At 36.0% G+C, this 16,548-nt stretch overlaps 1 protein-coding gene across 5 annotated transcripts in view; it reads left to right on the top strand.

Moving 5' to 3' along the window:
• Positions 1 to 16,548, top strand: part of CHD9 (chromodomain helicase DNA binding protein 9) — a 247,294-nt gene that overhangs the window by 94,404 nt on the left and 136,342 nt on the right. The gene's annotated exons all lie outside the window — the stretch shown is intronic.

Here is a 16,548-nt window from a genome sequence, read left to right as displayed (position 1 = left end):
GGCCACCTCTTCATATGAGACAGAGGTAAAGGAGATAGTGACAGAAGGCATCTTAGTGGTGTGGGAGGAGGAGGAAGGAGGAAGGGAGAAGAGAGAGAGTTCTTGGCAAATGGCTTCAATTTTTTCAGTGAATTATGAGGCCGGGTTCTCAGCTGAGAGAGTAAGGGGAAAGGCAGCCATGGTAACTTTGAGAAGGGGTGAAAAGGTTTGTAAAAACTGCTGTGGTGAATGAGAAAGTGAGTGAGTTAGGGAGGTATCAAAGGATTGCCTTGATCTAATTAGGGCCCAGTTGAGATGATGTAACATAAATTTGTAATGGATCTAGTCAGCATGATTTCATGATTTTCTCCAGCTTTGTTCAGCACATGAGTAAGAGAGAATGAAGGCAGTGGATGGTAGGAGTAATCCAAGGCTGATGCTTGGTAGGCAGAACTGGCAATAGGATGAGGGAGGAAGGAACTCAAGAGAAAAGTATAGAGTTGCACTTGTTCACCAAGAGATCAATTCAGGGATGGGAAAAATATAGCCAGTGTAGGAGTAATAGTCTAAGAAAGAAATGAGGGGTTGAAGGAGTGGAGATCATGGTGAGGATGAAAAACAGTGTTTGGAGCTGCAAGGCAGAAAGTACATCACAAATGAAATTGAATCAAGGTAGACTGAAACACATTTTCTCCAAGCAATCCAATAATTTATTAACAGGGCACTAACCTATTAATAAAGCAGGTTTAATGACTGCCTTAGTTAGCCGAAAGAACCAAAGCAGAAGGACCACTCTCTTTTTATAGGTTTTGGGGAGCACAGGATGAAGAATAGAATAGAACAAAGAAAAAGGTGAGAAAATAATACAGTTACAGGGTTGGTGATACAATGGGGTTGAGGACAACATGACTGGTTATGTAACTGAAGCATGGGGGAAAATAAAATTAGTTGGAAGTTGGGAATGAAGGACTAGCAACAACCCTCTCCTTACTTCCTGTGACTAAAAAGTGTTCATTGTTTGAGTCTACCTGTAAGGTTAGAGATAGTGGACCAGGCATCCTTGAAGGATAGTTTGGTGGTTTATAGATACTGGACCAGACTCCCTGGTGTCTACCCTCGTTTTTCAAGGATAGCATATTTCCTTGAGGCAAGAATAGAACAGTGATTAGCAGGATTACTGAATTTCTAAACTTAACTCATAGGCCAGCTAAAGTTCTAACTTAGTAGAGAGATAAAGAACCATGACTTAGGCAATTATAGGACAAAAACAATTAATTGTAAGTAGGATCAATAAAAAATGATATGGAATCAATTTAATCATCTCAGGTAGAATAACAACATGTGATCAGATAAGGGAAATTCAGAGTTCAGTAAAATGGAAGTAGTGTATTCATGGGTGACGGCAAGATCAAGTGTATGGCCATCTCTGTGTGTGGCTAAGATGGAGTGGAAAAAATGCCTCATTGGAAATAAATAAGTTGAGGAACTGGGAGGTTATGGTGTTGAGGGATTATCATTATGAATGTTGAACTCCCTAGTATGAGGGCTTGTATTGGGGAGGAGGGAAAGATTGTGAGGCAGAAGTTGCATTAGTTGAGAAAAGAAGGAAAATATCCTGGAGATCAATAGACAATAGCCACCAGAATCTTGAGTGGGTGATTAATATGGATTGTATGAAAAGGTGTTACTGAGTGGTGTTTGTAGAAGGAATCCTGCTAATCACTGTTCTATTCTTGCCTCAAGGAAATATGCTATCCTTGAAAAACGAGGGTAGACACCAGGGAGTCTGGTCCAGTATCTATAAACCACCAAACTATCCTTCAAGGATGCCTGGTCCACTATCTCTAACCTTACAGGTAGACTCAAACAATGAACACTTTTTAGTCACAGGAAGTAAGGAGAGGGTTGTTGCGAAGGAGATTTTGAGAGTATCATTGATGAGCAAGGAGTATTCCAGCCTACCCACCATGACCAGTGAATAGAATGAATCAACTAGTGTTGGAAAGGGTCGCCATGAAGCTGTATCATTAGGAGAGATCTCAGGTCTCAGTGAGTGCAAGAAGATGGAAAGAGTAGAAAACAAAAGGTTTAAGATGAAAGCTAGTTTCTTCCCTTTTGAGTAAGCATTCCAGAGAGCATAGTGGGAAGGGTGGGTAGCTTTAGAATAGGATCTGTGGTGGGGTGGGGCTGAGTTGAGAGAGATGGGAGTAAGGGAGAGGTTAATAGAACATCAAGGACAGGATTTCAACAGTGGCAGCCAAGGGTACAGAATCTTTGGGACAAAAAGGGAGTGATTGGGTAGGGGTCTGTTAATTGTTGGGTAATGAGTTCAGGTTAATTATCATTATCCAAAGGTTCAGCCTAGGGGTAGAGTTATGCTGGGGCATCAGATAGCAAAGTGCAATTGGAAGTGAGGGAGGGGTGGCCTGATGCAGACCAGCTGACTGCTGCTCGGTTTGTGTCACCTAAGAGAATGCCTGAAGTATAGTCTGGTGGTTGTCCTGGAAGCCGAGGAGCCATCACAGGCAAGCATATGCAAGCCACCTGCTGTGTAGTTTGGATAGCCCAAGGGAGTGCCTAGAGGCCCCCAGGCAAGCTGCCTGCCTCTCAATACCACACAGCCTCTCAGTTCATACATGCCAAGGATGTTTTTTTGTAATTTCCACTTAAGTCTGTATAAGATCAAATTGTTCCATACATACCACTAGATGTCATATGAACAACTCCAGGAAATATTTTTGCAATCTATAAATACCTGCCATTTACTCCCATTTCTCAGTGCCTAATTGTCTTTAAATGGTGTATGTGGTTATCTATATCTTTTCCATTTTGTTAGTGTTAGCAGACAAGTTCTTACAGAACAGCTGGGTTTATAATTTTTTACTTTATAGTTCGAAGTACATCATCATACATAGAAATGAGGATAAGGACTAGAACTGATTCTTTTTGATAGGGAACTCTAAGATGAGGAAACTCCTCCAAATATGGTTTGAAATCTCTGAAATTTACAATTTGGGAGAATTGCCTAGAGTATTGAGGGTTTAAAGGACTTGCCCATTGTCACCCAGCCCATATGTGTCAGAAACAGAATTTGAATCTAGGTCTTCTTGGCTGAGGCCAGCTTTCTGCACGCTATATCACGCATATGGATATGTTTTTAAAAATTAAACTTATTGAGGAACAGTATCCTTTTGAATCTATAGCTGTGGGTTTTTCCAAACATTTTAATGGGCAATATATTTTGTCCTTTGTCTTGCGCATAGTGAATCAAATAAAAATCTTATTTTATAGTCACATTCCGTTACTCAGAGAACAGAAATTGCTACCTTCTGGTTTGTTTGTTCTACTCTGAACCAACTAATCTGCTTAGTTGCTCTAGCATAAACTTGCCTCACTTTGTAAATTCATGTAAGTCCTTTAAGTTCCTTTAGTCTCCTATTAAAATCTTGTATTGTTTTATAATTTTTAATACTTTATTTTTTCTTTTTTTAAAAATTTGATTATTGCAAGCAGTATTTATTTATGATTGTCTGATTGCCAAAGACTCTTTTGGTCAGTAGAATGTAAACTTCTCAAGGAAGAATTTTTTCATTTTTGCCTTTGTATCCTCAATACTTAATTTTGTACATGGTAAGTGCTTAATAAATGCCTTTTAATGATTGAATGTTGAAAAATTAGCTTGCGCAGATGATATTCAGTATAGTGAAAAGGAACATTGGCTTGGTAGTCAGAGTACCTGAATCCAAATCTCAGTTCTGCCAACTTACTACTTGTATTACTGTAACCTTAATGATTCTTTGACTTCATTTTCCTTGTTTGGTAAATGAGGATATTAAATGAGATGGATACTTGAGGTAATCTTCAGCTCTAGTCCTATATTTTAATGGAATCATCCTGAGAATTTCCCCATCTAGGTTGTATATAATTTGAAGTTTTTCAAAATTGTGTAATAGTTGACTTTGAGATTTGAATCCTGAAGTCAAGGTATTCTCAACTTAGGTATCCTTTTTTTCTTGAATTCATTCTTTTGTCAATATGACACACAAGAATTTCTTGTCCTTTTGAGTACAGTGTTAGCCCCATCTGTTTATCCAACTGTTTACTTGAGAATAAATTAGGTGGAAAATAGTCTGTTAATTGAGGAGTTTAAAGTGAGAATGGTAGCTTCTGACTGACTTATCCTGATAGCAGAGAAAATGTTTGACTGTGAATTTTTTGTAGTAAATGACTTAATTATCCATTGTTAAGAATTTTTAATTAAGTTTTTATTGCTTCTAAAATGGCTTATAAAATGGGTAATAGAAATCTGGACAATAAATACATTGACTCTTGGTAGACAGTCTTTATAGATGTTTGCGTTTTGACATATAATCTTTCAGTTACTATATCATAATTGGCAGTATTCTCATTTATCAGGGAGGGAAATGATATTTTTGTGGAAATTGACACTTCTAAGTAATCTCACTAGGCAGTCACAGGTAAATGAACAGAAAACAATGAGGGGAACTGTTAGATCTATTTAAACCAATAACTTTTAAAAATTAAACATTTAACTTTTTTTGGCAAAATACTTCAGGAGAATTAGAAGCAATTTATAACTATAGATTTAGTTTAGGATGAGTTAAAGGTCAGAATTATTTTTATAGATTAGTAAAAGTTTTATAAATTAGTCTCAAAGTCTTAATGTGTTCACAGAGATTCTTGCGATTCTTCTAAAAGATGAAAGATAAAGTATATTTTCTTTGAAGTTTCAAACCATGGATTTGTGGCTCTTAAAGGGAGAAATCTTGGTAACAAAAGTAGATGGAGTCCTATTAATCAATACATTCTATAAGTTTGTATATCCAGAGACAGTAGGCTGCAGGTCAATTTTGAGTGGATTATTAGACTGTCACTGTTACCAAATCTTATATACTCTTTCCTTAATACTTGTTGAGATTCTTTTCATTATCATTTTGAAGAGGTGCGCCTACTCTAAATATCCCCTTTTATTAGCCATCCCCAGATATTATGTAGACCAAATATATCTTTTATGGCTTCTCTCTAACCACTTTCTGCCTTCTGGTGCTCACCATCCTCACCTCCCATCCCTTCTGCCACCTTAGGATTCCTTGTTTTCTTATTGCATTTTATATGTACAGAAATTCCTTTTATTGGCCTGCCACTTAGACTTGACCATCCCCATCATTGCTCATCCTTCTAAACTTTTTTTTCCCATCAAAACTATTTTTAGGTCAAGTTCATAGTCAGGTATTTGAAAGAAAGTATACCTCTTAAGTTAAAATTTCAGGATTGTGGAATGTTCAAGCTGGATGGAACTCTAAAGCTACTAAGACCATATAGGTGCTCATCTTTTACAAATGAGAAAACCAAGACCTAGAGCGTTTAAATGACTTATAGACCCTCTTGGCCAATGTTCATTTCCCTTGAACTGAACTTTAAATAGTAACTACTGCATGGGTGCTACTTTGTGTATCTAACATGTATGATCTCAAGTTCCCTGTAAACACTGAGATACTGGTATTATAACAGTTACAGTGGGTGGGAAAAGATGATGCTGGAAAGATTGATAGGGTGGTTAGAATCAAGTGCCTGAGGCCTTAGAGACAACAGAGTAGCTAGTGATAAAGGGGGATCAAATGAGAGAGACATACTAACTAGTTTTTATAAAGCATGAATTCCTCACCATTTCTCTCAGCGTCTGTAGAAAGAACACTAGATATGGAGTTAGAACTAGGTTTAAGTTCAAGTTCTACTTATCCTGCTTTTTCCTACTTCTGTTAAGAAGCTAAATGAGTCAAATTTAAGTTCGAAAGAGAACATCATTGAACTTGCTTGGGTAAGGATGAGAAGGGAATCTCATGTAGAAAGGAAAATCTCAAAAATATAAATATAGTATGTTCAGCAGAATGAAAAGCCTAAATTACGGTAGAGCAAAAGTTCAGTGTGAAAAATGGTCTGTCTCTAGTGCTTAATTGTAGGCTAGGGGGAAAAACTGAACTAGAGAAGATTCTTTGGAAAGAAGGGTAGTGATATTGCCTGCTGCCTGCATTTAGGGGTCAGGGCCTTTGGGAACAATGACTTTTAAAGTTACATCGAAGCTAAAATAATTGTGTGCATCTCTTCATAGTATAATCTTGGCATCATACTGTGTCTGCTTTCTTAAAGCCAACCTCACAACGTACAGAACCTTATTGTGTTTAAAGCTGGCTGCTTTTTGGCCATGACAATTCATGAAACAAAGAAACATATAAAATGACCCTCAGTCATACGGTGCCCTTCCAGTGCTGCAGTGATGATGGCAGAGTGCTGGAAAAGGGGTTGAGAATGCTAAGGTTTTAAACCATCCATAAATATTAACTTAGCTATTGATACTGTAGATATAAGATCCTTTCCCAATTACTAGGGAGAGACCATACTTTTAGAGGAACTAGATCATCTGAATCTTGACATTTTCACTATAAACAAAACTAAAAGACAAAAGGAAGTTAGGATCTAGGTGCAAATCCCACTTTAAATGCTTTATACCTATGACCTAAAGCAAGTACCTTAACTTTCCTGACTCAGTTTCCTCATCTGTAGAATGAAGGGATTGGACTAAATGACCTCTTAGATTCCTTCCAGCTCTAGATCTATGATCTTATGTTAGATGGAAGATGGTTCACAGGTTCTCCTTAGAGAGGCAAATAAAAAAGTTAGTAAATTTGATCTTATTGTGTATTTCAAGCCAACAGGGAACATTATTTTATGGGAAATTTGGTTATCCTGTATTGTGCTTTGTAGAATGTAAGCTCCTTTGAGGCAGGAACTGTTATTTTTTTAATCTTTGTGTCTCCAGAACCTAGATAGTATCTCACACTTAGTAGGCACTTAATAAATGCTTAATTGAATGATGAGGATTGGGGGAAAATGGGAAAAAAATTTGTCTGCCAGTATCTGTTTTGGAGGATGAAGAGGAAAAGGAATCCCATGAAGAACTTAATGTAAAACCTTCCAAATTAAATACACTTATATTTTGATTCTCAGTAACATCAGCATAAAGGTGAATTTAGGTGATGATGACAAATATGTTGGAAGACATGGTTCAGGAGTAAAGAGTGAGAGAAATCAAAGTCCTGCAAGTTACATACAACTCACTTTTTTGGGGGGGGGAAAAGAATTAGGAGGTGCTGGACATGGGATGAAAGCTCCTCCAGTGCTCTCCCCACTCCACCCCAGCAATAGAGTTGATTACAGTTTGACAAATAGGAAATTATTAATGTAGGAATCATTCCCAAATCTCTCTGACTACATTCAGTCCACCAGCATGTTAGAGCAAAGATTAAAATAGTCTTCTTCAACTCTAAATCTGTGATCCTGTAATCTTTAATAAAAGAATAAAAATGAAAAAGGTATCCTTTGCAATTAAAAATTTTCAATCTGACTTAAGTGAGTTAATGATACCAAAAGTGAATCTAGGAAAGGACTTTGACACTGATATAAATTAATTGCCATAAAAAGAAGGATAAAAGAACCTAAAAACCACTTTTCTTGACCAGTGCTTGATCTTGTCATTCAGAAGAACATGATAGCCAAGGGCAACACTGGTTTCAACCATAAACTTGTTTGTAAATTTTCACAGAGAAGCATAGTAGAAGATTGTGAGCAACTTTTCTTCACATAGTGAGAAATCATGTAAGAAAAAAACCAGTTTAATGAAAATTTGGTGAAAGATCCAACTAAGCCAAGTCATTATCAGGGCTTCTAAGTAGGAAACCAGGAGGACAAGAAAAGGAAAACTGAATACCTGTAAAGATTCATAACAAACTTTTCATTAAGGTCAGTGGAGCCAGTACATTCAAGCTCATAGCATATCATGGGTGAGGCAGTCGGGATTAAGTAACTTGCCCAGGGTCACACAACTAGTAAGTATCAAGTGTCTGAGGTCATATTTGAACTCAGGTCCTCCTGACTCCAAGGCTGGAGCTCTATCCACTGCACCACGTAGCTGCCCCAAGCATGGAAAAATCTTGAACCTTATTGTTACCCCCCCCCCCCCAAAAAAAAGTGACCAAGAAGACACCAAAGACTTGCTGACCAAGATGCCTACTTTCTTATTTATATAAAATCTTTTATGGGATTGTCCATATATTTATTAAAGGTATCCTTGATACCCTTAGAAGAGTATTAGAGGAAGGAGGGAATTAGAAGGGAAAAAAGGAAAGGAGAGAATAAACATATAATGCCTGCTATATGCCAGGCACTGTGCTAAGTACTTTATAAATATAGTCTCTTTTGATCCTCATGACAAACCTGAGAAGTAGGTGCTATTATTATTCCTATTTTACATTTGAGGAAACTGGGATAAGCATATGTTGTGACTTGCCCAGGGTCACACAGGTGTTAATTGTCTGAAGCCAGATTTGAACTCAGGTTTTCCTGATTCCAGGCCCAGCACTCTACCACTACACCTTCAGTTACCTTTAAAAAGGGAATAGGGAAGCTTTTTACAAGCAATATTACATAGTGGACTTCATCTTTACCATTATATCACTGCCTCAAAGATGTTGGTAATACAAGATGTCACTGTGCTTACTGTTTATTGTCTGTTTGAAAAGAAAGGCCCATGATTTGGTGGAGAAAAGTGCTCCCTCATAGGCTTTACTCTAAACTAGGTGTCTCCTATGCATATGTCAGAATTATAAAAGTCTGTTCAAATTATATAACAAAGGTAGCCCTATGTGATTATTAATATCAAATGAAATATAAAACAGGGAATTATATTCTTGACAAAGGTATTTATCACTGTTATAGAGGAGATCCAGTAGAGATTAAGTCAAATAAAAACTCCTTAAAGATGGTGAGATTTTTTGGATGGTTCTATTTGTGGATTTCTTTAAGCCCTGGATATCATAGACCTTGCTCAGTAAGATTTATAATTAGTCTAAAGAATTAGACCTATTTATCTATGCAGGAATAACCCAAGTGGATGAAAAGTATCTATTGTCTAAACTCAAACAATTGCATGGATGGCTTTTATTCTTCTGTAAGTGTATCTATATCTTGGCTAGGAATAGGCCCAGAATTGATGCGGCAAGACGATGACAGACTGGATTGCCTTTGGGAAATAGAGAAGTTTTTATCATAACCCAGAGTTTTTCTTTGAATAAAAGTCTAATTTTTTAATACCGTTATTCCTCCAGTGACGTAGGGCTACATTATGAAACAGCAAAGGAGCTGAAAAATTGAGGTTAAGGGTTACCTAAAGGACAATAAAGTGGAATGTGGTATTTTAGAGAATGCTGTAACAGATTATAGACAAGGAAATTATGTAGGAAAACTGCATAAAAGATCTCATCAAAGAAATAAAAACTAAAAAAGAAATGCGCTGGTCAAATAATGAGAGCAAGGGACAAGTACTGGACATCTAGTCTTCAAATGCTCTATTAATATCCTCATGAATCCAAGAAAGGTCCTCAGCATTTTGGGCAGACCATCTATTATAAACTTAAAGGAAAAGATAGATTAGCATTTAACAGAATGGGGAGGCATGTATAGGTTGTAATCTCCATCATTGGAAGGAATGTACATGTGGATGAAAACATAGATCAATTGGAGTATTAGAGTATCTTCAAAGTAAAAAACAAAACACAAAAGTCAGCTCTGAATAATTATATGAAGTTTGTCTTTGGCTCTTTCTCATCGTACTTCTTCTTAGCATCCACCTCATCTTGGATTCCATATACCTCCAATTTTATGTTACTGTCTATTCAAATATAGCCACCCTCTGTGGTGCCTTATAAAAAGCTTCCCTAAGTGCCCCGTGTACCAAAATTACCTCTTTCCCTGTCTTTTCAAGTTTTCCATCAAAGCAGAAGAAAAGCAGTCTTACTGATTAACTTCATTGTGAATCAGTTTAGTGTAGCAAACTCAAACGTAGAAGGCAGGGTTATGCATTTTTATAAAAGATACTTGAAATCCAAATGAATTTGAGACTGGTAGAATTTCATAGTATAATAATGCCTTAGAACAAGAATTCTTAACTCTTTTGCATTGTAGGCCTTTTTGGCATTCTAGTGAAGCCTTATGGACCTCTTAGAATGTTTTAAAATTCATTAAAGAAAATAGATATGATTACAAAGGAAAACAATGATATTGAAATACAATCATAATAGCATATTTTTTAAAAAGTTCACAGAGCCCAAGTTAAAAACCTTTGCTTTAGAATACCTTCTCCACTTTGCATTTGCCGCAGTGTTTGGCTTCAACTCCACTGAACAAGATGCCCGTCTTAGGATAAGCTCATTGTTTCTAAACTCACCACCTGGCTGCTAACACCATCCCTGATTGACTTCACCTCCCTCAGCCTCCTTTCCCCTCTGATTCAGGGCTGGAGGGTGGAGTGCTAAACTCTTCCCGGTGCCTTCCTTTATAGAGGCCAGAAACTGAACTCGGATCTCTTCATTTTGCATCTGCTGCCCTGACTGACTTCAGCTCCAGGCAACAAGATTCCCACTCCTCTTTACCCTGTGGTGTTCCTTTCCCCTTCCTGCCTCCTTTTGTGTACTGTCTTTCCCCTTTAGATTATAAGCTTTTTGAGGGCAGGGATTGTATTTAATTGTATCTCCACTGCTTAGTGCAGTGCCTGGCACATAGTAGGCACTTAATAAATGTTTATTGCTTTGGATTGTTGTAGATTTTAAAGTTTTTTCATTCATATAGATTTCATTTGCTCCTCCCAACTTTGTAAAGTAATAGGGTTACCCCAATTTTATAAGCTTAGAGAAGTTAAGTAACTGTTTCCAGTTCACACAACTATTTAGAGCTTAACCAGCTAGTAAGTAGAATACCCAGGTTTAGAAATCAAATTTTCTGGTTACTAGTCTATTGCTTTCTATTATATTGGGTTGCAATGTTATATTCAAGTGTAGAAAGATATTTTAGGGTTAGAGGAGCCTTATTCTTCCTTCTAAATCATACCATACAGGTTTATTACCACTTAAGATTGACACTTATTTTTTGTGATGCCTTATTGAAGCTATAAACATTTTTTAAATTTGAAAACAACTATTAGACTTTTACTAAAACATCAACATCAACATTACTTCATAGAAATTAAACTTATTTCCCCCCTTTTATCATGGGAATGTAATATGTGAATAGTATCCAATGTAACAGACATTAATTATGCAACTATTATTTGCAAAAGGCACTATTTTGGGCACTGAGGATACAAAGGCAAATGAAAAATAGTTCCTGTCTTCAAGGAACTTGCATTCCATTGTAATGGTAAACAGATAAGCATATATATAACTTGAGGAGGAAGGGGCAAAGTGAGGAAAGGAGATAAACCTGAAACTTGTTATTATAGTTATTCGTTTTAGTCATGTCTGACTCTTTGTGACCCCATTTGGCGTTTTCTTAATATACTGGAGTGGTTTGCCATTTTCTTTTCCAGCTCATGTTACAGATTAGGAACTGAAGCAAACCAGGGTTAAGTGACTTGCCCAGCTAGTAAGTGTCTGAGGCCAAATTTGAACTCAGGAAGATTAGTTCCTGACTCCAGGCCCAGCACTCTATCCACTGTGCCACTTATTCTGAACTTAAAATGCCAAAAAAGAATATTTTCATACACATAGCAGAATACAAAAGAGGATTCTGTAATGAAACTATGAATCTCTATTTCATACTGTGTGCATTTTAATAGTATTTTATTTTTTCTAGTCAGCATGTAAAGATAATTTTAAACATTCATTTTTAAGAGTTTGAGTTCCAAATTTTCTGCTTCCCTTCCTCATCATCCCTTCCTTAAGACAGTAAGCAATTTGATATAGGTTATATATGTTCAATCATATAAAACATTTCCATATTAGTTATGTTGTGAAAGAAGAAACAAACCAAAAGAAAAGAACCACACAAAAAAGTGAAAATAGTGTGCTTCAATCTGTATTCAGACTTCAGCAGTTCTTTATCTGGATGTGGATAGCATTTTTCATTCAATTCACTTTGGAATTGTTTTGGGTCATTGTATTGCTGAGAATAGAAAAGTCATTCATAGTTGATCAGCACACAATATTGCTGATACTGTTTACAGTGTTCTCTTGGTTCTGCTCACTTTACTTTGCATCATCAGTTCATGTAAGTTTTCCTTTTCCAAGTTTTTTTTGAAATCTGTCTGCTCCTTATTTCTTATAGCACAATAAATAGTATTCCATTACATTCATATACCACAACTTGTTTAACCATTCCCCAATTGATGGGCATCCCCTCAATTTCCAATTCTTTGCCACCACAAAAAGAGCTGCTGTAAATATTTTTGTACAAATAGATCTTTTTCCCTTTTTTTCCTTATCTCTTTGGATACACACCTAACAGTGGTATTGTTGGATCAAAGGGTATGCACAGTTTGATTGCCCTTTGGGCATAGTTCCAAATTGCTTTCCAGAATGGTTGAATCAGTTCACAAGTCTACCAGCAGTGCATTAGTGTCCCAATTTTCCCACATGCCCTCCAATATTTATCATTTTCCTTTTCTGTCATATTAGTCAGTCTGATAGGTGTGAGGTTGTACCTCAGAGTTGATATAATTTGCATTTATCATATCAATAGTGATTTAGAACATTTCTTCATATGACTATAGATAGCTTTGATTTCTTCATCTGAAAACTACCTGTTCATATTCTTTGACCATTTATCAATTGGGAAATGCCTTATATTCTTATAAATTTGACTTAGGTATATGTGTGTCTGTGTGTGTGTGTCTGTGTGTCTGTGTGTCTGTGTCTGTGTGTCTGTACACACACATATATCTGAATAATGAGACCTTAATCAGAGACACTTGTTGTGAAGATTGTTTCTCAGCTTTCTGCTTCCCTTCTAATCTTGGTTGCATTGGCTTGTTTGTACAAAACCTTTTTAATTTAATATAATCAAAATTATCCATTTTATATTTTATAATGCTCTTTATTTCTTACTTGATCATAAATTCTTCCCTTCTCCATAGTTCTGACAGGTAGACTATTCCTTGTTCTCCTAATATGCTTATGGTATCAACCTTTATTTTTAAATCATATACCCATTTTGACCTTATCTTTGTACATGGTATAAGATGTTGATCTTTATCTAGTTTCTGCCATGTTGTTTTCCAGTTTTCCCAGCAGTTTTTGTCAAATAGTGGGTTCTTGTCCCAGAAATTGGAGTCTTGGAGTTTATCAAACACTAGGTTACTATAGTCATTGACTATTGTGTCTTGTGTACCTAATTTATTTCACTGATCTACCATTCTGTTTCTTAGCCAGTACCAGATAGATTTGATGATTGCCATTTTATAATATGGTTTGAGATCTGGTATTGCTAGGCCACCTTCCTTTGCATTTTTTCATTAATTCCTTTGATATTCTTGATCTTTTGTTCTTCTAGATGGATTTTATTGTTATTTTTTCTAGCTCCATAAAATAATTTTTGGTAGTTTGATTGATATGGCACTGAATAGGTAAATTAATTTAGCCAGGATCATCATTTTTATTATATTTTATTTTTTTGTTTTATATTTTATTATATTGACTTGGCCTACCTGTTATTTTCCCAATTGTTTAGATTTGATTTTATTTGTGAGAAAAGTGTTTTTGTAATTGTGTTCATATAGTTCCTGTGTTTGTCTTGGCAGGTAGACTTCTAAGTATTTTATATTATCTGTAGTTATTTTTAATGGAATTTCTCTTCTATTTCTTGCTGCTGGGCTTTTGTTGATAATATATAGAAATGCTAATGATTTGTGTGAGTTTATTTTATATCCTGCAACTTTACTAAAGTTGTTAATTATTCCAGGTAGTTTTTTAATTGATTCTCTAGGATTTTCTAAGTTTACCACTATATCATCTGCAGAGAGTGATAGTTTTGTTTCCTTATTGTCAGTGCTAATTCCTTCAATTCTTTTTCTTCTGTTACTGCTGTAGCTAACGTTGCTAGTACAATATTGAATAGTAATGGTGATAATGGGCATCCTTGCTTCACCCCTGATCTTATTTGGGAAGACTTCTAGTTTATCCCCATTATAGATAATGCTTGCTGCTGATTTCAGATAGATACTACTTATCATTTTAAGGAAAGCTCCATTTATTCCTATGCTCCCTAGTGTTTTTAATAAGAATGGGTGCTATATTTTGTCAAAAGCCTTTTCTTCATCTATTGAGATAATCATATAATTTCTGTTGGTTTTGTTATTGATATACTGCTTGCATTTTAAAAAAGAAGTTTATATGATTCTACAGATTACTTTCAAAATTGCCTTGTTTGTCTCTGCTTCTTTCTGAATGAATTTACATCTGTTACAGTGCTCCTCTTTTTTTGGAGGATCTCTATTGTTACTCCTTCAGCCTCCTCCCCCAATTAAAAAACAAAAGAAAAAAAATCATATAACAAATAAGCATGTATGTTGCTTTCTGCATCTTCTCTTTATCACTTCTCTGTCAGGACTTGGGTAGCATACTTCATATATCCTCAGGAGACATATTTGGTCATTGGATCAGAATTCTTAAGCTTTTCAGAGTTTTCTTTACAGTATTATTGTCCTTAAATAAATTATTCTGGTTCTGCTCATGTTTCTCTCTTTTCCTTTTAATTCTATCCAGGATTCTCTAAAATCACCTTTCTTACAACACAAAAAAATTCTATTACGTTGCCATATCACAATTTGTTCTGCAGTTCCCTAGTTGTCCCAGGCAATCTAAAACACCCCCTTTTGGTTCTTTGCTTTTCTTTATTTCCCCTTTTAAGCCCCACTGCAGGATCAGGAAGTTTGTTTGTGACTATTTCTTGCTTAGTATTATCTTCTCTCTTAATTCCCCTTCTTATCTCTGATGTTTTCTTTCTTGAGTTTGTATATGTGTACCTTCAGCCCTCCTTTGTTTCATGAGTGAGATTCAGCTGATGTCTGCTGCCCCCAGCCTATTTCTCCATGTTTGTATATTCCTCTTCTCATGTACCCCAACTATGAGAAATGGTGAGTTCTACCCCAGTTCCTCCTTTCTGCATACTATTATATTCCTCCTTTTTCCCTCCCTTTTCTTTCTCCACTTCACACCCTCAGAACAGAACCATTCTACCCCCAGGACCTTCTTTTTTTTTTTTTAACTCCTTCGATATCCTATGAAGGCATTAAAGTTCTGAAAGAACATGTGTTTTTTCTCTCTGTATTAGAATGTCAGCACAGTACCATCATATGACTCCTTCCAGTTGCTCCAAAAATTTACCTTTCTGGGTTTCTTTGGACTCTTATTTTGATTTGTATTTCAGAGTTTTTGCTCAGCTCTGGTCTTTTCATTAGAAATACTGTGAAAGTCCTTTATTCCATTAGGTGTTAGATGGCCTAGTGAATATAGAGTAACTGGGCCTGGAATTAAAAAGATCTGCAGTCAGTTGTGGCCTCAGATACTTCTTAGCTCTGTGATCCTGGGCCAGTCATTTAACCTTTTTCTGTCACAGTTTCCTCAGCTGTCAAATGGTGATTATAATATCCCCAAGGGGATAACCTAAAAGGTTGTGAAAATCAAATGAGATTAATAACTACTGTATGCTAAGCACTTAGCCCTGTGCTTGGTATACAGTAGGTGCTTAATAAATGATCTTCCTCCCATCCTTCCATTAAATGTCCATATTTTTACTAAAAAAAATTTTTTTTACATTGTAAGAGGGTACTCAGTTTTGCTGGGGGTGATTCTTATTTGTAAGCCTTTGTATTTTTGCCTTTGGGAATGTTGCATTCTAAGATCTCATGTTTATTGAAGAAGGTTTTCTGTGATCTGCACTATAGTTCCTTGGTACTTGAACTGATTTTTTTTATGCCTGCGGTATGTTTTCTTTGATGTGGTAGTCCTACATTTTGATTGTGACACTCCCGGGACTTTTTCTTTCAGGATTTCTTTCAGGAGTTGATCAGTGGATTCCTGCTATTCACCTTGTCCTCTGGTTCTGATAGATCAGGGTGGTTTGCATTATGAATTCTTGAAATATAGTATTCAGGGTATGTTTCTTTTTGTAATTATAATTTTCAGATAGTCTAATGATTCTTCAGTTGTTTCTCAAATTATTTTTGAGTTGCTTTTGATTTTAGATATCATATATTTTCTTCTGTTTTTCCCCTACTCTGAATTTGTTCTAATATTTCTTGGTGTTTTATGGAATCATTGATTTTTGTTTGATCTGTTTTAATTTTCAGGGATACCATTTCTTGGGAAAGGTTTCCTGCTATCTCTTGTAAAGTAATTATTCTCTTTCCTTCCTTTCCTCAAGAGATTTTACCTCCTTTTTAAAAAAAATCTCTTGCTTAATTTCTTTTATGTATTTGTGTAGTCCTTCTGAAAAATCCTTCTCCCCCCCCCTTTGAATCTCTAGTGAATAAAGCATGAGTAAAGCATTTATGAAGTTTTTACTATATACAAAGTACTCTGCTAAGTTCAGGGGATGGAAATAGAAAAGTCAGACAGTTTCTTTTCTCAGGGAGCTCACATTTCAGTGGCGCTGACAGCACATAGAGAAGGTTCCAGCTGCAAGTCAGATGGAAAGGTCCCATGGTCCTAAGGGTGCAGTAGC

The sequence above is a fragment of the Vombatus ursinus genome, unplaced genomic scaffold (assembly GCF_900497805.2).
Source record: "Vombatus ursinus unplaced genomic scaffold, bare-nosed wombat genome assembly UNPS02014793.1, whole genome shotgun sequence".
In the NCBI taxonomy this organism is placed as follows: Eukaryota; Metazoa; Chordata; class Mammalia; order Diprotodontia; family Vombatidae; genus Vombatus; species Vombatus ursinus.
The sequence above is the reverse complement of the archived record's forward strand: the minus strand, read 5'-3'. Positions and strand labels throughout refer to the sequence as shown.